At 44.2% G+C, this 21037-nt stretch overlaps 1 long non-coding RNA gene and 1 other non-coding gene across 2 annotated transcripts; both read right to left on the minus strand.

Moving 5' to 3' along the window:
- Positions 1–6919: 6919 nt before the first annotated feature.
- On the minus strand, positions 6920–6991 carry TRNAP-AGG (transfer RNA proline (anticodon AGG)). Its single transcript has one exon. It is a non-coding gene; the product is annotated as a tRNA-Pro (tRNA).
- Positions 6992–14850: 7859 nt separating this feature from the next.
- On the minus strand, positions 14851–20351 carry LOC142578798 (uncharacterized). The gene is made up of 2 exons (XR_012827321.1): positions 20102–20351; positions 14851–18608 (listed from the first exon to the last, which is right to left on the minus strand). It is a non-coding gene; the product is annotated as an uncharacterized LOC142578798 (long non-coding RNA).
- Positions 20352–21037: the final 686 nt, after the last annotated feature.

The following is a 21037-nucleotide window of genomic DNA, read 5'->3' on the forward strand; positions in this document are numbered from 1 at the left end:
TTTCCACATGCTAATTTGCTTGCAGAAGGTCCTTTTCAGTAGCTCTGTCGAGCACTAAAACAAAAGAAAATTCCACAAGCTCACAGACATACGTTGTTTATCTTAACCCCTCCCTCACCGTGTGCTTTTACACTGTGCGACTTGCCTGTAGCATCTTAAGGCGTTTTACAAATGCTTAAAATTGTTCCTTGCTTTAGGATATGAGACTTAGCTTTCAGGGTTCGGTCTAAACATTTTTTTTTGGGGGGGGGGGGTCATTTAGTTTGTATAGTTTGTATACCTTTTTGAATGTTGCGTCTTTGCTGCCTTGTTTGCTAATTGCAACAGGAATAATTAAATGTCACTTACATTTCACTTTCCTAATAAGTTTCTCAGTCGTTAATTTTTCTTTCCGTGATGCCTCCCTTGCTCAATACCCCGACACCTGCCTATGAATCATTTTCAAAGGAATTAATAAATAAAGATATCCTATGCCACACTGGTGAAAAAGTGCATAACTAATGTTCCCAAAGAAGCGACTTTGAGGGAGTTCATTGCATTTGCTGCACTGTGCTCTTTGAATATGCAACCCATTGCATTGCTGAACTTGGAAAAGAGTGTCCAGTAGGTAGATGTATAGCACTTAAATACACAGAATGTTGTGTTGAAGCTGCGTGAGCGGGCACTCGAATTCAATGCAGTTGGCACACTGCATTGAACAACCACTTAAATATGAGAGGTAACAAAGGAAACAGAGCTAGGCAGAAACATGAAAGAGCGGATTTCCTGGCAGCTCAGAATGCTGCTTCAGATGGAAATGAGGATTAGCATGTTTCTGTGGGTTCTTTTCTTTCGGCTGTCATGGCCATATTTTGACAGAAGCTGAGTGAAACAATGTATACATACCACATTTTGTATGCATGTTAAAGAACACTCCTCACTATAGCATCTCTCATCGCCCCATCAATCAGTCAAGGCAATTGCAAATGAGAGTTTGAAAAACAAAATAGGTAATGAGCTGTACATAGTTTTTTTTCCCCCAAGTACCCTAAAGGCCTATTCAGGCATTACATAGGGGTGCTACAATAAATCAATGATAGTTAGAACACACACATTTAAACAGATAATGCATGTTAAAATAAAAAGAACACAAGCGAAAAAAAAGATGTAAAAGCAGCACAACGACACGTACTAAACTAAACCTTGAAGACTTGTATGGCCATTAAAATGGGTGTGACAAAAAGTCAAGTTTGCTTAGGACAGATAATTCAAATGGAAGTGCTTGATAAAATAGGCACATAATCTAGCAGATACCGCTTGTCACATTAAAAGAACACAACCAGAAAAAAATTTTCATGCAGTACAAAGAACTCGGCGTTAACCTAAAACAAAGCCATGCACGCAACATCTAAATATGGTGTAAAGAAGTAAAGCAAGAAAAGGAGCACAAGAACACACTGATGTCTTGAACAAATGAGCTGGAAAGTCCTACGTGTGTACATTAAGATGGTGTTTTAGTTTCGCTAGGAATTAATCATTACTTAAAGTTGATATTATTTCATTTGATAACATATTACAGTGCTATATCACGAGAAAGAGGGGGGAGTGAATTAAGAGGTTAGTGTGTGCAAGAATGGACTGCACTTAAAAGGGATGATCAAGGCACGTGACAATACGATGTGTGGGCCTGATTTGGCATGCGCTGAGAGATGACCTGCAGTGCTAAAGCTTGTGAAAATGTGAAAGAAGTTCTAGCAGTCTTCTACTTTCCAGTAAGGGCAGATTTAGAGATAGTTTAATGTTAGTGATGCAAGACGTTGGTGAGTAATTTTTCGTAATGAAGCTGGCTGCTTCCTTTTGGACTGACTCGAGCTTGTTGAGGTACAACTGATGCAGGTTCCAAATAAATGTTCATAACACTTATAGCAGTTGTGATTTAAAGGTGGCATGAAATGGTTGGAATGAACTTGTGCATAGGTTCAAGACTGCATGTGAGTGTGACTTTGAACTCTCCTCAAAATTGGTGCTGCCTTCTGCAGGAGGACCATTCCATTTTCGTCACCGAGATCGCCTTAACAGCTGGAATAACTGTAATCATGCTTGTGCATTCTGTTGTATTGGTCATGCAAGTGGGCGCACCTGCTATGGCGCCAGCAGCGGCATAGGAGGAGCACTCGTACCCTCACTGCCACAGTTTTGTGCGGTTTCCACAGAAGAGTAAGCTGACTTGCGCACCATGTGCACTCACACATAGGCGAAGAGTTGTTCAAGCGTTGTGTCTGTGGCGTTTCCTTTGGGCCTGTGCCTGAGACAGTTGCAACGTGGGCCATAAAAGTAGACGATTTCATGTTTATTTGTGTTCAAGGGGTAATCAAAAAAAAGAAATAAAGGACAAGTATACCTTCTGACTCAAAAGTGCTCTTTTTAATTCAATGGCTTAAATTCTTTCTACATTAAACTATGGAAGAAATGGCCAGTGTCATAACAGCTGGAGGATTTCAGTCAGTTATGAACAGTTGGAAAAAGGAAATTACAATTCATCTCAAGGATTACATAATTAAATATAGTATGCTTCTTGAAAAAGTGTATTATTCCATGAAACACCAAGAGAACTACAGAACGTTTAAAATACTTCTTCAACTAATAAGCAAAGCATCTAAAGGAAGTCTCAGTTTAAGCGTTTGTTGATGTGCACTTCCTGCAAAACTCCTTTAGCTGTGTTCATTGCAATTATTAGAAGTCTAGAAAACTTGAAGCACATTTATGAGAACTTTTGAGGCGTTTATCTCCATTTGCAAATAAATTCAACATCAGTAATCACAATTAGTTTATACCTGAACTAACGACAATACTATACATTTATGCGATAACTGGGCTAAAAGAAAGTAACTGAGCTAAAAGAAATAGTCCATTACGGCAGGGCTTGAGCTCCAGACCTCGCATTTCCAAGTCAGTCATCATGTCAGCTCCATTGAATCGGGGGGGAGGGGAATACTGGGAGCATCTTATGCAGTTTAACGAAGGTACGCATCACTGCATATGCTGTGTGCAGTGAGTCTGGCATTTCATGTACTTGCAGCCATGTGTGACCACAAAGGAATGGTTGCCCAATTCCTCATAGGATGACCAAACGTTGGACATATAAGTGTAATGTGCAGTGAAAATGGGGCATGTAACATGAAATACAAGATGAACACTTCTCTTTTGTCTTGACCAATTCTGAGTGCCCTTTTTGTAGTGCAGATCGCATAATGCAACATCAACTGTAGTCCATTGGCCTGTTCTGCTCGCGTACATATGTTACAAGGATTGCCAGCAAATAAGCAGTCTCTACACATATATATATATGAAGGATGGCTGAAGAGCTCACTTCTGTGCATAGGAAATGTAGATGTTCTTTGCTTGCCGTAATTATGTGTCATTCGTACTTTTTTTTAACGCGCCTCCTAGGTGACCATATCCATGCAATTCACCAATTATATTTTTCTATGCACATTTAAATTCACGAGCTTTACTCTGTGTTGAAAATGGATGCATACATTTAGAAGCCGAATTAATCTTCCTAAACTTTTTAAAAGATTTTAGAAACTTAGAAATACAGTGTCCAAAATAAGTATTTTCATGGTCAAAAATAATGATGTCAAAATATTCTCTTCGAGGTGGACATATTGAAAACATATAAAAAAAAACACTTGCCATGGATGTTTATTCAAGATTTCATAATACACCAAGATATCTGCATGCCTATCAAATTACTTCAAGAGGTTTTCTGTTTTGTGGGTTGTTTGCTGCTACACAAATTAATGCAACTCATTAATTTTTTTTCTGAAGAAGTGTCCCTTGCCGCATTATAAGCTAAATATCACTTCACATCCAGTCATTATCCACATAAGTTATTGGCAAGTAATGAAAATATTGAGGAAATGAAGGAAATAACTATAATTCCAAAGAAGTATTTACCAATGTTCATTTCAAACAAATATTTTTAAAAAAAGCACCAAGAATGTTGAAGCCCTGCAGGGCATTTATTGCTTTGGCATACTTTATTGGTGTCACTGTAGAGTTGCAGAAAAAAACTACTCATACAAAGGGGTGCAATATGTATTTTGTTAAATCCCACACCAATCTTCTCTCTCAATGAAATTTTAGGGCAAATAATTATATGGCCACGTTTTTACATGCATAATGTCAAAAAACTTGTACATTTTGCATTAAAGTGCTGTTTTCTTTTGAAGGAGGTGGCATTCTGTAAAACAACAATTTCCTTCGCTAGTACTCAAGGCACGTTTGTTACCGCCATTACACTCACTACCTGCAGCTTTCAACAAGTAAATAAACTGTTTTCTTCTTCCTGCTTTTTAGGAAGTAACTTACTTTTACATAAAAACTCTGCCAAGATGCATATGCAAATAAATAAAAAATAAAAATAAATGTGCAAGCTGATATCAGGCTATGCTTCACTTATTCGTCTGATATGAATTTCATATTATCTGGTTCAAAATATTAATCTCAATGATTTCAACTAAATTAAGAGGGCATAGGTACAGAAGTGTATGTGTCCAGGTCTTTGCATGGATTGTTGTTTCATAGCTAGAAGTCACCGAACGAAAATGAAAATGTCGGAAATATGTAGTAGTCATGCAGAACGGTTTGTAGAGCCGCTCATTTGGAGTGTCAGGCACTGCAAAAATGCTACGATTGGAGTGAACAGTTTGCATCCTTCAATGCGTGGTACGAGTACATTTTACTGTATAAAATGAACAGCTCCTCGCATTGTCATCATCATCATCAGCCTATTTTATGTGCACTGCAGGATGAAGGCCTCTCTTAGCGATCTCTAAATACCCTTGTCGTGCGCCAACCGATTCCAACTTGTACTTGCGAATTTCCTAATTTCATTGCCCGACCTATAGTCTTCTGCCATCCTGGACTGCGCTTCCCTTCTCTTGGCACCCATTCTATAACTCTAATGGACCACCAGTTATCTAACCTACACATTACGTGGCCTGCCCAGCTCCATTTTTTTTTCTCTTAATATCAATTGGAATATAGACTATTCCTGTTTGCTCTCTGATCCACACCGCTCTCTTCCTGTCTCTTAACATTATGCCTAACATTCTTCGTTCCATCGCTGTTTACACGATCCTCAACTTGTTCTCGAGCTCCAAGTTCCTGTGCCATATGTTAGCACTGGTAGAATGCATTAATTGTACTCCTTTCTTATCAATGATATTGGTAAGCTTCCAGTCAGGATCTGGCTATGTATGCTATATGCACACTAACCCATTTTTATTCTACTGTAAGTTTCCTTCTCATGATCAAGGTCCCCTGTGAGTAATTGACCTAGGTAAATGTACGCCTTCACAAACTCTAACGGCTGATCGGCGATTCTGAACTCTTGTTCCCTTGCCAGCCTATTGAGCATTACCTTTGTCTTCTGTATAATAATCTTCAACCCCACTCTTACACTTTCTCTGTTAAAGTCCTCAATCATTTGTTGCAATTTGTCCACAGTGTTGCTGAAGAGGACAATGTCATCTGCAAACTGAAGGTTGCTGAGATATTCACCATTGATCGTCACTCCTAAACCTTCCCAGTTTAATAGCTTGAATAATTCTTCCAAGCATGAAGTGAATAGCATTGGAGAGATTGTGTCTACTTGCCTGACGCATTTCTTTATAGGTCTTTTTCTACTTTTCTTGTGGAGAATCAAGGTAGCTGTGGAATCTTTGTAGATATTTTTGAAGATATTCACATATGCCTCCTGTACCCCTTGATTACGCAATGTCTCTATGACTGCTGGTATTTCTGCTGGATCAAATGCCTTTCTGTATTCTATGAAAGCCACATAGAGAGGTTGATTGTATTCTGCAGATTTCTCGATTACCTGATTGATGACATGGATGTGACACATCGTAGAGCATTCCTTCCTGAAGCCTGCCTGTTTTCTTCGTTGAGTGAAGTGCATTGCCCTTATTCTATTTGAAATTATCTTGGTGAATATTTTACACAATATTTGAATTAAGCTAATAGGCCTGTAATTGTTCAATTCTTTAACGTCTCCCTTTTTATGGATTAGTATAATGTTAGCATTCGTCCAGTTCTCTGGAAACCTTGAAGTTGTGAGACATTTTGTATAAAGGGCCACAAACTTTGCAAGTATGTGGTATATCTGCTCCATCTTTGATTAAATCGACTGTTATTCCATTTTCTCCTTATGCGGAAGAATAATCTTTGTCCAGCCAGAATTAAGAGGGAAAATTAAGAAATCATGGAAGAGCCTTTTCATTGGCGGAAGCGATGAGATGTGCAGCAGACATGGTCGAAGTGTATGGAGTCTGGGCATTTCACTCTTCAAAAGCCCACGGTACAGTTCATTTCACTGCTGACCCCATATTACTTATGGAACTTCGCTGCCAACTGAAGTGAAACTTGACAATAAATAGTTGCAGCGAAGTAAGCATTTTATTTCAATTCAATAAAGAATTCGGCTTTCACCGTTCCACATTAACAGACGAGTGAAAACGTACAAAATTACGCGCTTATGATTTTAATTGTTTTGTTACCGCCTTATTTAGTTAACAGGGAAAGTTTGAACTACGAACTATTTGCAGCCTCGTGGAGGAACAGTGGCTGGCGGTTATGAATGCGTGGGCGGGGCTTCATTGCAGACTTGAGTTGTATCCGACTATAGTATGAAAATTATGGGCCTATGCAACTGCAAGTTTAATGATAAATTATTGAAGTTAAAGCTTAATAATGGCAGGTTGTTTAAATGAAGTTTCACTTACTGGCTTTGCCCATGGCTACAGTAGGACTCAAAGGAGGTATGCTTCGAAATTTCCCAATAAGAACGTACGCTGTCTGGTGATAAACTTGCAAAAAATGCAATAACGTACTGTAAAGGGTCACATCAATAGTAATAATTTAAAAGTTAAATGGGCTCGTCCGGGATTTGAACCCGGGACCTCTCGCACCCTAAGCGAGAATCATACCCCTAGACCAACGAGCCAAGACGACGATGGCCACCTTATGATGGAGTCTGTTGATTTATCTCACTAAAATGTTGACCGATAGCAATGTTTTGGAGCGTTTCGTTCTCTTTTATACGTCGTATTATTATAACGTTTGCTTGCGGAGAAATATGACATGCTGTTTTTATATCTAATTTTTTTCTTTCTTTTATACTGTTGGCGCTTCCATGTCCGCCTTACGCTTACCGCTGCTTTGTTTCTGCTCAAATGTGGCTGCAACAGCACATTTCATCGCCCCGATCGTTCGAATAAACACTCGGCACTGTTTACCTGCCCGATTTGTCAAGGCGTTCTTCTTTTTTTTTTTCGGGAAGAGAGAAATATTAAGTTGGTGTCTCCGCCTGTCGGCAACCGAACAAAGCATGAAGAATGGCAAAGCGGTTCATTTGAAAATGCCGCATTGCCATATTTTCTTTCGTGCACCAGATAGAATACTAAATCAAGCGTAGCCATGTGGTGAGTTTTAAAACAACGGGCTTCGTCTATCAGTTATATGGTGAAACAAAGGGTTGCTTTGAGATTGAATGAGCCAGCGGCTTAGCCTCAGATAGCACGTTGGGGACCCTGCCTAGAAAGAAGAAAAAAAAGTTGAAACGATTGATGGTACATATACAATATTTGTTAAATTGAAGCTGTGCTAAGATTACACTCTTGAAGGCCGCAACAATGACAGGTACGATGTTGAAGGGGCTATGAACCACTTTGAGCGCGAATACTTTTATATAGTGGCAGCTGTACGGCCGTGTACCAGCTTACGATGAATGTACAGCCGCAAGAACTTTTTAAGCATTTCTACGCCCATCCAACGAGAAACCTGTTCGTCACGTAGGACAAATGCAATGGCTCAAACCCCCGAACAGCACACAGAACAGCATACATTTGAATAAAGAACAAACTCTAAACAAGACGGTGAGCAAAACAAGAACAAGTTGAAAGCAGGAGCCAACGTTTCGACAAGTAGACTCGTCTTCTTCAAGGCCTAAACTCTAAACAAGTACCATTGCACAATGTATAAGGGTCGGATCATGTTCGATAAGGTTGATAATGACGCCGGGCGGCATGAGCAGGAGCAAGTGTCGCGCCGCATATCAGCTCGTGTCGCCGCGGCGCTGTCGCATTTACCGCAATGGCGCGCAACGCACGCAGCCGCTCACTGAAGATGAACGGAAACGCAGAAATGCAGAGTATCAGCGTCTACACAGAGAACGCCAGCAACAGCTCGACGACTCTGCGCAGAGCGGGGAACTACAGCAAGGCGCTCACGAGCACAACCGACAATAGGAAAGACCCCCCACTCCGCTGCCGCCCAACAACGACGTTCCAAGGAAAGCCGCAACGCAGAACAAGCGTCACCGGGAACGACGCGCCGACTCCCCAAAGAACACTACATAGCCCCCTTAGCAAACGTAGTAGTGGTGTTGCAACAACTTCACTAAATTCACCTTAATTATAACCAAAGGTCGAGGGTTCGAGTGCTTTAATTAAGTATATCTTAATTAAACCTACCTTATCATGTTCGCTATTGAACATGATAAGCGAACGACCGATGACGGTTGATAATGTTTATACCGGTCCGATGAAGCTCCACAATATTAGAGAGTTTTAGAATAGGGGCCCCAAACGTTTTGGGGCCCCAAAGAAATAGCGTCGAAGCCACTGCGCATGCGCGAGACTCAAACTGCGTTTGGGTTTTGCGTTGGGAACGCTATTTCACCGATTTAGCGGGAGCCCAAATAGCGGTCCCAAAAGCTTTGCGTCAACAAACATGGCGGTAACCTAGCACCAAACTCTAACCTAGCACCAAACTGGGTTTGATTCGCGGTAACGCGTGAAGTTCGCAAGCTAGGAGAAGTGACTGCGGTTATCGCTTTCTCTCAACTAGCGTGTGTTATGAAGATTGGTTCATTAGACGCCGCTGATTCCGAATTCGAGGGCGGATTTTATGGCTCGTAGGCCTAACACGACTAAGCTTGGCTGGTGAAGGCACGTAAAGTTGGGTTTGTTGCTCAAAACTAAGCGCAACTAATTGTTTGCTGCTTGAAGAATCACCTCTAAATTGTAATTAAACGCGAATAGACGCAAGTCAAAATTACTATTCCTATCATAAAATGGTACATTTTATTTAATTATTTCTAATAGCTTTTCTTAGACGACGTAGTGGCGCTGATAGCGCAAGACGCTATCAGCAAACGCAAAGCCCTATTCTAAAACCCTTCACTCCTGCGTGCCCCAACGCTAACACCCGCAAAGCTCTTTGGGGCCCCCCAAAATATTGGGTCCCCTATTCTAACACTCTCTATTGATAATGACACCGGGCTGCGTGGAGATGAGCAAGTGGCACAATGCTTACGCATATTTAGGCAACTCCCAGAGGAGTTCCTGCGTGAATTATTCCGTTATTTTTTTTTTTTACTGATGATGATGAAATAGCACATGTACAGGCACTTGGTGAACGACCACGCCGCTGCCGCGCTTTTCTCTCGTCCTCACCGCGTAGTTCCACGGACTCCGTGCATTGCAGGGAAAGCTATATACGGGTCGCATCGTCGCACCAGAATAAATGCTCCTCCATTTGTCCGCCTCTAATGGAATATCGGATTCCGGGTATGTTTCGTGTTTTCCCGTCAACAATAAAAACGGTGAGCGTGAGCCGATACCGGAGATAGTGAAATACCGGCCGACCCCGGGAGGTGAGGCAGGGGCCTCAAGCACTCCACCAATAATAATAATAATAATAATAATAATAATAATAATAATAATAATAATAATAATAATAATAATAATAATAATAATAATAATAATAATAATAATAATAATAATAATAATAAATGAAATAAACAAATCAAGGTGTATTGTTTCAAGTCGATGGGTTTACTAAAATCCTTTGTGTACAGCACATGGACTCACGAGCAGAAGGCGTTGCCATATACGCTAAGGACAAAATGTATGTACAACAATACACCCTTTTTAAACAGTGCAGCACGTATTTTGACAGGGACTAGGAGGGAGACACGACACGGACAAGCGCAGTCCCTGTCAAAATAAGCGCTGTGCTGCTTAAAATGGCCTACCAACTCGCCCAACCGTCCTTTCTAACGAGTTTCATTTCTAGTACATCGGGCCCTATTAATTGTTTATCCGTCCATCCGTGCAACGCCAACGCTTGTCCGTCTCGTGTCTCCCTCCTAGTCCCTGTCAAAATACGCGCTGTTATGTTTAAAATGGCTTACCAACTAGCCCAAAAGTCCGTTTTAACATACACCCTTGCCTCGTAGGAGGAAAATGTCGCCGACTGTGGGGATGCCTGTGGCGTCTGTGTATATATCTCTAGGCACACCGAAGTGTGACATCGAGTTCCACGCACTTTGCATGGGTTAGCCGTGATGACAGTACCTCTGTCATCATCGTTGGAAACTTCAATGGGGACATCTCAAAATCAGACAAGAAACAGTTCACTCAGTTTGTGCTAAAAGAGTTCAGTCTGCAGTGCCGCACCAATCTTAAGTCACTACTCAACAACGGTCGGGCATACAGGGTGTCCCAGCTAAATTATGCCAGAGTTTAAAAATATGCCGAAGCACTCTAAGGCGACGCAACCAAAGGCAACATGTTACTGACTATTGTGTGGAGTAAGTCACGCTAGGATTTGTGTTCTGCTTAATTGCACAATTAGTCAAGATTAATTAGCCAACTTCGGAAGCAACGAAGTCAGGCAAAAAATGCCACTTAGAAAGTTGTAGAGCGCTTTGCAAAACGTCCGATTAGGCAGTTTATAACTTTATATATATCAGGCATTAGTGTTTTTCCGCTTACTGCAGATGCCCGCAATATATTTAAAGAAAAATGGAGGACGCTTAAGCTTCGCTTTTAAGAATGGAACGCGATAGCATTGGAAGACCGCTGACTGCTTTTCACAATTGCCGGCAATCGTACCTTATGTAACAGCAAGGTTTACCGGGAAACGCTGGCGGCGAACGCTATATGCACGAAGGCAAGCTTTCTGGTAGAAACGCGGCCTCTCGCGTGGGTGGATCTCCTGTTACTGTTTCCCACTTTTAATATTTCAGTCTGTGAAGCGCTAACATGAAATACATGCGCTGTCGGTGCTTTTTGCCGTTACATTTGCTTGTGACCTGCCGTTCTCAAAATTCCGAGGACTAGCTTTGTAAACAACGAGAGACAAGGCATGAGCAACTTTGGTGGTGGAAGAGTGGTTCGGTATGCGTGGTTCGGAATTGGCTCGAAATTCTTTTTGCCGAAGCGACGTCCGACGCCAACGCTGTTCTTTTTATATGTGATCGTCCTGGTGGAATTGCGCCGTGATTGTGACTCAGTGTTGGTATCGTGTCTTGTCGAAACAAGCTTTTTCTAAACACACACGCTGAATTTTCTGCGACACGGGGCCCTTAACGCTATCGCGTTAATACCACGTGACATGTCCGCTTGCGCGCCGTGATTTCAGCGCTCCCAAACGCTCTGCGTACAGACGAACGTAGCATTTCATGGCACGCGTGCTGCCGCTGCGCCTGCTTATTTCTATCATGAACCGCCGCGAGGAAAGCACATCGGTGGCTTAAATCGCAAAGCCAATGCTTGCGTCATTGTCCTCGCCTTTTAAGCGGCAACGCATACCTGCTAGATGCTAAGAGGTCTGTTAGAAAAGTGACCGACCTTATTATTAGTATTTTTTTTTTTGCGAACACCTGATGGATATGAAACAAGCGCGTTTGCATCAGCCGACCTTGAGTCTTCGTGCGCATGCGCGAATTTTTTCCCGCCTGCCGATAGCGTCAGATGGCGTCAGTCGCTGGGATGCAGCGTTTGAGTGAGGTAGCGCGCAGGGCTCTCGTCGGTTTTTTATTGTAATGAAAATGGCGGAGCGACTGGAGCAGCGCTACTGCATCAAATTTTGCCAGAAACTGAGCGACAGCCAAGTGGAAACCATTCGGAAGATTCAGACGGCTTTCGGTGACGATGCTATGAGCAGCACACAGATTAAAGAGTAGTACAACCGGTTTAAAGACGGCCGCACATTGGTAGAGAGCGAGCCACGGCTCCGGTCGGCCATTAGCATGCCGAAATGACCAGGTCATTGCCGAAGTGAACGCTGTGGTGATGCGGGACCGTTGTGTGACTACCCGAGAAATTGCGGAAGAGGTGTGCATCAGCACTTTTTGTGAGCATTCCATTATGACCGAAGATTTGGCCATGAAGAAAGTTGTGACGAAATTCGTGTCGAAGCTGCTCACGGTGGAGCAGAAGCAACTTCGTGTTGAATTCTCACAGCTGGATTCCACAAACAGTGACCCCGACTTCATGAACACCATAATTACTGGTGACGAGTCTTGGGTGTACGGGTACGATTCGGAAACCAAATCCCAGTCGTCACACTGGAAGCATTCCACGTCACCAAGACCAAAGAAGGCCCGCCAAGTGCGCAGCAACGTCAAAGTGATGCTGACTGCTTTCTTTGACTCCCGCGGTGTGGTACGCCACGAGTACGCACCAGAGGGTCAAACATCAAGAGTACTACAGGGATGTCCTCCGTCGCCTACGTGATTCTGTTCGGCGCAAGAGACCGGAGTTGTGGTCAACAGGAAATTGGCGCATTCATCACTACAATGCTCCTGCACATTCTTCGCACTTGATTCAGACTTTTTTGGTGAAAAACCAGACTCCTGTAGTTCAACAGGCTTCTTACTCTCCTGATATGGCCCCCTGCGACTTCTGGCTGTTTGCCAAAATCAAGAGGCCATTGAAAGGAGCGCGATTTCAGACAAGAGAGGACATTATGGCTGCAACGACAGCAGAGCTAAACTACATTCCGAAAGAGGCCTTCTCGGAATGCTTCCAACAATGGCAGCACTGCTGGGAGAAGTGTGTGGAGTCCCAAGGAGACTGCTTTGACGGTGATTAGGTTTCCAACGCTTCAGTTACGCCAGTATTTTTTTCTTCGGCCAAAGGTCGGATACTTTTCTAACAGAGCTCGTATGTTCGTTTGTACGAGAAATGTTTGGCAGCGCTGCAGTCACGACGCACAAGCGGGCATTTCACGTGGTATTTTTTAATCTTGACTAGTTAAGCAGAATAAAAAGAAAGTAGTGCGACTTACTCCATACAAAAGTCAGCAACATGAATTTGGTCGCGTCGCCTTAGGGTGCATCGGCATATTTTTAAACTCCGGCTAAAATTAGCAGGGACACCTTGTATATTTAACTTTGGACAAGAATCTGTCTAAAAGGTTGTAAGCGAACAAATCAGTGCATATCACAGTAATAACAAGGCTATCGGCACTACCAATACCAAATGATGAAAATTAATACATGTGCCTTTGTTTAACCCTGTGTGATGTGCTACGTCGCTTCACTGGTCATCCGCCGTCACAGAGTGGATTAGCTCCAATTTTTTTATGACTTCCCCTCGCGACATGCAGCGTACAAGCACTGTGGCCACTGTTGTTATTGACTCGCACGTATGCAAAATATATCAGTGAACACAAACCGGACCGAGCGCATCAGCCAGAGGCCCAACCTAACGCTTCACTGGCCCGACGACGCTATCAGATTTTTAAAAAATAAAGCGCTGGAGCTTTCTCCTAAACATTGACCGCAGTGCTCACAGGTTCAAAATCTTGGCCGCTCTTTTGATGTGGTCATTCTCAACTCTGTCATCGTTCCGTATATCAACCTGATCAACAGCGTCCTTTTGCCCATTGTCTATGCTCGTTTTAAAAACAGATGGCTCAGTGGAATGCCATAGTTTCTTTTTTTTTCTCCCTATCTTAGTTTCAGCTCTTTGGAACTTTGCGTAGAGCTTTTGTGTATCATAAAGCGCTGCTGCTCGAGGCACACTTCGTCCAATAGATCGTCCAATAACAACCAATATGTAGTACATCTATTTGATTATTTGTCGCTGAATCGATGGCCTACTTTTTGGCGCAGATCAGCGCTGCAAGCCACACATTCTTCCTTGAGAAGAGGCCAGTGGCCTTGAACGTCGCGCCGCTATTCGATCTTGCATAGAGCTACGATCACTCCATTACCTTGCATTGTGTATCTGGCTTGGTACGCAACGAGCTATAGCCGGTGCGGATACAAGAATGCGTGTTTCTAAAGCCGTCAACCTAAATACATACCGCACTCCCTAACCGATGTCAACTCTTTGCCGGCTTCGCTCATGCGATATTGCGCAATCACTGGGCTCAACCAGAGCGTTGGAACAGGCGCCTGCGGGAAATCGACCCCGACAGGACTTTTTACCTTCCAGCTAAAGTGAAGCCAAGGAAGTACGGATAACAGGATTCGCCTGGATGTCGCCTTCGCTCGACGTTGCGCTCATCTAGTTGGCCATGCGGACAGTCGGGACTGCAACACTGGCAAGTTCCCGATACTGTGAAACATGTGTTTCCCGACTGCCTTCGCTACATGCCACAGCTGCTGGTTTCTACGCTGGCGGGCGTCGAAGGACTCTACTTTAGCCGCAATCACGGTCTTGACTACACAGCAGCAAAAACAGCTACGTGAACAATGTACTAGCACAGGTCGACCTCTCTGCCTTTCATCGAATGGTTTTCCCTCCTTCCCTCTATTTAATTCATTGTATAGTGATGGAATCACCTTGCACGTTGTATATTTGACCTCTCTCGTAAAACAAAACAGCAAACATAAACTCAATTCACATAAAAGAAAATGACGTATCACCAAGTTTGACACCACAGAAACCTGGTTTCCCACCAACACATTCCCTATAACTATATACTATGGCACTGCACAGCACGCCCCCCCCCCCCCACACACACACAAAAAGAAGAAAGAAAGAAAGACAGAACGACTGCGACTCAAGGAGGGAAAACTTTTATTTCTTGCAAACACACCGAACGAGCCAAAAGGAAAGACCAAGAGGAAAGAAAGGAACGAGCGAGGAGGGAGCCCTTGTAGGCTCGCTGGCTCAATACGTTCAAAGTGACAGAGCTTCTTTCCAACTGCACTGTCGCGTTGTGTCCTTTTGGCACATGTTTCTTTCTTCTTCGGACAGGTTTCTTCGGAAATCAACCTGTGACAAATAGCGTAATTCGACTTGTTAAGGTGAATTAGGATATATCAAAAGAGGCGGGCGTTACTTGCACGAGTAATCGCTATGTACAGGTGGCTAATTTACAAAAAAAAAGTCGCTAATTAAATAAGTTATCTTTTTTTTAACCGCAGAAGTATAGCACCGCTTTCAAGATATGCGTCCCTAAACTGTGCTACGAACTACATTGGCGTTCCAGCTAGCAGTTTGCTAGAAGCAAGGGTCGAGCAGTCACAGAGGGGACGAGCTTCCTTCAATATCGGCGTCGCTCGGTGAACAATATTTTGGAACGCGGAGGAACAGAAGGCAAGTGCATTGCGGTATTGTGGGCGAAGATTGCACTAAATTTTTAAGCTGTCCATTGCGCTTCCATTTTTTTTTAATTCTATGTTCATGTTTCCGATCAGTCTCAGTTACTCAGTTGATAACCTCATCAAATACAGCTGTTGTGCTGCTGCTCGTAAGATTGAGGTTTCGGTCCCCGATCGCTGGCCCCATCGTGATAAAAAAAAAAGAGTGAATAGATAAGTAAGTAAATAAAATGAGTAAAATAAACAAAATCTGAAGACTCGATCGTGTTCTGAATTTGATGGATGGCAACGATTATGACCGCAACAATAATGATGCCGTATTTCCATTTGTAACGGATTAATGTAAACTAAGTTCTTTCTCCTCCGTACAAAAACCACCCTACGGCGGGGGATGGTGCCGTGTCCATAGGCACCGATGACGGCCCATCGGGTGGCGTGCGCCACCATCCTTCTGCAGTTCTCGGACGCCATGATGTTTTTTTTTTTTTTAGAATAGTTTCGCCTTCTCGTTTTATGAGGCTTTACACAAAAGGTTCGCCTTCTCAAAGAATTAACGACTGACTGACAAACCACGTGTACAAGACGTGATCGAAATACGTTAACAGTATTCGTTTCGCTTGCTATGTGTTGTAATAATGTTTGGGGTTTTACGTGCCAAAACCACTTTCTGATTATGAGGCACGCCGTAGTGGAGGACTCCGGAAATTTTGACCACCTGGGGTTCTTTAACGTGCACCTAAATCTAAGCACACAGGTGTTTTCGCATTTCGCCCCCATCGAAATGCGGCCGCCGTTGCCGAGATTCGATTCAGCGACCTCGTGCTCAGCAGCCCAACACCATAGCCACTGAGCAACCACGGAGGGTTATGTGTTGTATGCTCCCATAGATGGAGTATTGAAAGATTGAAAGCGATATCGTATTTCTGCAGGGGCACATTTCCAGCAGCGTATACGTGGCGGTGAAGCCTGCGACGTTTGTTCTTGAACTAAAGTATTTAAAAACAAATGCAGCGAGCACTGTTCCATTCTAGCATTTAGTGAAATGATCGTTCGAATTCCAACCACGGGACAAGTAAAATTTACTTTGCTGGTCTACCAGACATGCTTACGAAATTCCCGGCTTGTAGAACAGGGCACTAAGTTAGCGTAGCATGTGCGCATGCTGGCACAAGTGTATAGGCCTACGATCGAAAGGAAACGTCGAAGCACGCAGAAACAGTGATATAAGATAGGAACGACGGTATATGCAAAAAAAAAAAGAAGAAAACACGACGTTACTGCGCATGACCGAAGCTAATTTGACGTGTCTAAAATCGACCTCCTGTTTTATCCGCATTGTTTTTATGACCTGGGGGAAGAAGATGAACGCTTTTCCTCAGCCCCCAGGGCAGTAAATTTGACAGGCGACACGACAAAGCTCAACACTGTGCAAAACACATGCTACTGCAATCTATTGGAAAAAATGAGTACTGACGACTCATTTTAGAAGAGTGTACTTCACTGAGAAGCGAGGCAACTCTTTCAGAATTGAATAAAATACGGAACAACGAGTCCCTCCTGCAAAAGGAATTAGTGAAGATTTTTTCATTTGTGCAAACAGACTCGAATAATGTCAAAGCTCTTTCATGTGGGCCCACCACTTCTAGTAACGCCATGTACGCCTCAGCGTCCTATAGCGTTCCGCCGTTCCCGACAGTAAAGTACTAAGCGCGCAGCCTTAAAAAAAGAAAATGCAGACAGGATTGAATCCCAATAATCGTTCTGTTGCAAAAATACATTCAAAAGGGCATGCAGGTTTTTCAGAGCGTAGATTCATAGTGGCTCCATTTTTTCTGACGAAGGCTGCACATAAGGTCAAAACAAAGGGTGATAGCGGCAGTGCGAGGGTTGTCACACGTGGGCATCAGTGAGACAGCTTGCCAACGCAAGGGTGGCGGTGGCGCCACTGAAGTCCCTCGCGAAGCTGAGGGCACTCTCCAATAGCCGCTGTCACACGCACAAGAAAGCGAACGCCACTCTTGTGACATGGCCAGCGACTGCTCGTCAGGGTGCCTGGTGCGTGTAGGCGCGGCGAATCGCGTCGTGCGTTCCCGCCACCGGGCTTACGTTCAGCTCGAGCCGCTCCAGAAGCGCGAGGCTGCAGCTTGAAATTCACGGCATGAACTGAGAGAAGGGCGAAATGCGTACGTACGCCAGACGTGCCTGTGGGAAAAAAAGATTAAAAAAGAAAAGAATAAAAAAAATCACATGCGGAAATAAGAGAGAAACGTGACACATTGAGGAGGCCGTTCGAACTAATTTGTAGTGTCGCTGACGTTCCTCCAGTTGATTACAGTCAGCCAATGCAACTGAAAAAAAAATTATTCGTTACGCCTCTGGAGGCAAGTGTGAAGCACTCGCGGGGACTGAGTGGACGAAGTTATTCGTGTTCTGTTTGCCTTTCTCGAATGTACCATAGACAAGAAATTGCGCTGTCCGGCGCAAACAGAAAGCGTTACAAATGAACTGGGCACAGCATACCTTTATCGTGCCTCGGTAGAGACATTAGGGCAGGCAAGTAGGTGGCTATTCCAGGTAGCAAACGACACGTAGGTAAATGAAACATCTGACACGTAAAGGACACAAAGTATATTTTATCGTGGTAATGTATAAGCGCGAGAAATGTAAACCTGTAAGATTTACCAGTTCGCAGATCTGATCCGTAATTTATCTTTCTCGCAGTCTTCAATAATTCCGTGCTTAATTTTACAAAATTACAACCTCCAGCCTTCAAAACAGCACTTGGGCCAATGAGCGCGTAACCAACATAACGGTAAACAGCGCAGTCCTGTCGCCTGTCCTGTGCCTTATTTCAGCGCTCTCTGTTCTTACGACGGCCTTTAAACAACTAAAAATGTCAATCGGGTTTACGTCTCAGACTCGAAGCGCCTTAACTGACCAATCATAGATAATCGACAGCGTTGGCAATTGGTTTCATCCTTGAATTGCACCTATCAGAAGAATCCTTAAATTATTGCGCACTGTGTGACATAAGGGCCAGCTCAAACAGATAACCTGAGCTGCGTGGCGGAGAGTCACCACTTCGCTGCATGCCAGTGCACCACACGTATAGCATTCATCATGGTGGCGACGTCATTGCTGATCCCATACGACGGTTATGTTCTCGCACCCAAGAAGCTGTCTTTTCTGGCACTTTTGGTAGACGGCAGCGAACCTGCGTTAGAATGAAAAGAAACAAAAATCACACGGCAAACACAATGTCGACAAACGTACGGCAAAGGGGGCCCCGCGCAAGCGCCACACTTGTTGCCTTCGCCACGAGCGCTAAGGAATTGTCCATGAGCGCAATAATTCGCGGCTGAATGTTGCCATGCCGCAAAACACGGCGGTGCCACCGCGAACCCTGGATTTGTACACGGACCAATTAAGGTGGTTGTAATCTCCTTAGAGGTTGATGGATGATGGTTATTGCTGCGTGGCATAACGCATGCATATAAAAAAAAGGGAAACATTTAGGACTGTAATAAAGCCATTATAAAGCCAATGTGCGGTGAACATCGAATGTGACTGGTAAGCCGACTTCGTACTGTATACACCGGACAAGAAATACGCCAAGGCGCAGCTACTAGCTCACAGACGCTTTCGGATTAAGACAGCCAATAACAACACAGCAGTAAAAGTTTCGTTTCTGTCGAAGTTTCGGCGCGCAGCCAAACATAGAAAGGTATCCGGGCCCCAAGCGAAGAGTGCACGCCTCGATTGATGGCTGCATCCTCACTTACGCTGCGAAAGAATTCAGCTCTTGGCGGCTCTCGCGTTCTGAAACATCTGCGAGCACCATTCGCATCAGTTTCCGAGTATCACGACGATATTCCTTAAGGGTCCTCGAAGAACTTGCTTTTTCGAGCTATTGGCCAAGTAAAAGCGTATAGCCATAGACGTGACCTGTGGGCACTTCTACAAAGATCCGTTAAAGTATCGAAGTGGTGGTCTTGTGAATGCTCGCCAAGGCCGAGCCCACGACGATTCCAATGAACAGACAAGCGCCAAACACACGAGGGCTTTGAGTGAGCTAGGCACTTCTGTCTTGGGCGCTCGAGCGGAGGGCTTCCGAGAGCAAAGGCGGCACTTGAACACAACTGATGGGTCTTTTAGCTGCCCTTTTGAATTCCTAAAGGGGTTCTGGTTTACCCAATGTAATTCACCATTACAGGCGATTGATGCGCGCATGCGCAGTCATGTGACCACGTAAGCCCCACAGTCATGAACAGCGTATCTTCAACACAGAAAACGCTGTCGTATTATATAGTTCTTACTCGTTTTGCAATGCTCCGAACGAATGCTATAGACAGGAACACGACTTTGCATATTCTCTCCACTAAATACACACATAGAGATTGAAGCAGCTATTCAGGCGCAGAATTCGCAGAGCCATTGTTCTCACGTAATAATGCCTTGTGATTGAATGGTACAGCGTTTTTTTTTTTTCATCAGTGGCAATTGCGCACGGTTGCCGGCGACACCGAGCGGACATGATGGTAAATTCAGTAGTTGCTGACATCATCGGCCTTAAAGCTTTATATGACCATGCATGACCAGTGAAGCCATGACACGGATGTGGATGCCCAAGGTACAACCGCCCGCGTGTAGTACCTAAAGAGAAACAAGCGGACCTCTCGCCGAGCACTGACACGCAAATCCACTTACTCGGCCAAACGAGGGCACCGAGCTGTCGTCGCAGTACGGGTTGGGTGCCAAGCCCGCGAGAGACGCTCCTTGACGGACGCAGCATGGAAACGGCGAGGCGAGCAGGCCGAACTCTGGGGCGCCGGGAAACTGCAGAAGCGCGCGATGACTCTTCGGCGGCGTTCTTTCCACAGCAGAACAATGCCATAGCCTTCTTATACAATAGCACGTGGTGACGTTGCCTCGGGGCGGTGCGACGCCGGAGCCAATGGGGACAGGAGGGACACCCACTTCCCGTGAAGGCGAACGTGCATACGTTTACACCTCATCTGGTTACGCCGACCACAGAAGGCACGCGGCGCGATTGACGTGCGCAAAGAGCGTCTCACCTTCGCGCGGCTCTTCACTTAACGCGAGGGCCGGTTTATGGCACATCTGGTCTCGACTGATCATCTGGCGCAAGTGCAGCCGCCAAAGACAAGAAAGCTGTGCGTGGTGGTTCACTGACTAAAAGGCGTAAAAAAAAAAAAAATAGGTTGGCTTCGCCCTTACAAAAATTTATTTTGACAATTTATGAACTATCTGCATATTCTTGACATAAAGTGTCTATACATGGACGTGCAACTACGGCTTTAAACTTCTTGAGAATTACGCTCTAAAACAAAATTACACCCTTTGGGTTGTATCTTGCCACACAACAATAAACATCATCTGTCTTGTCCGCATTTCCTTTCTTTAACGCTGCGAGACCGGTACTTCCCAGTAACGAACGGCATGTGCGTTATCAGCATGACATAGCATTCCCGACAGGAAAGTAGCGGGCGCGGCGCTTTCAAGAAAGCAAACGCAAGCAAGGCAGATGACGATTATTGTTGTGTGGCAGATATACACCCCAAAGGGTGTACCTTTGTCTAAGAGTGTAGTAGTATCTAGAGGGCTTATGCAGACAACCTGTGT

The sequence above is a fragment of the Dermacentor variabilis genome, chromosome 4 (assembly GCF_050947875.1).
Source record: "Dermacentor variabilis isolate Ectoservices chromosome 4, ASM5094787v1, whole genome shotgun sequence".
In the NCBI taxonomy this organism is placed as follows: Eukaryota; Metazoa; Arthropoda; class Arachnida; order Ixodida; family Ixodidae; genus Dermacentor; species Dermacentor variabilis.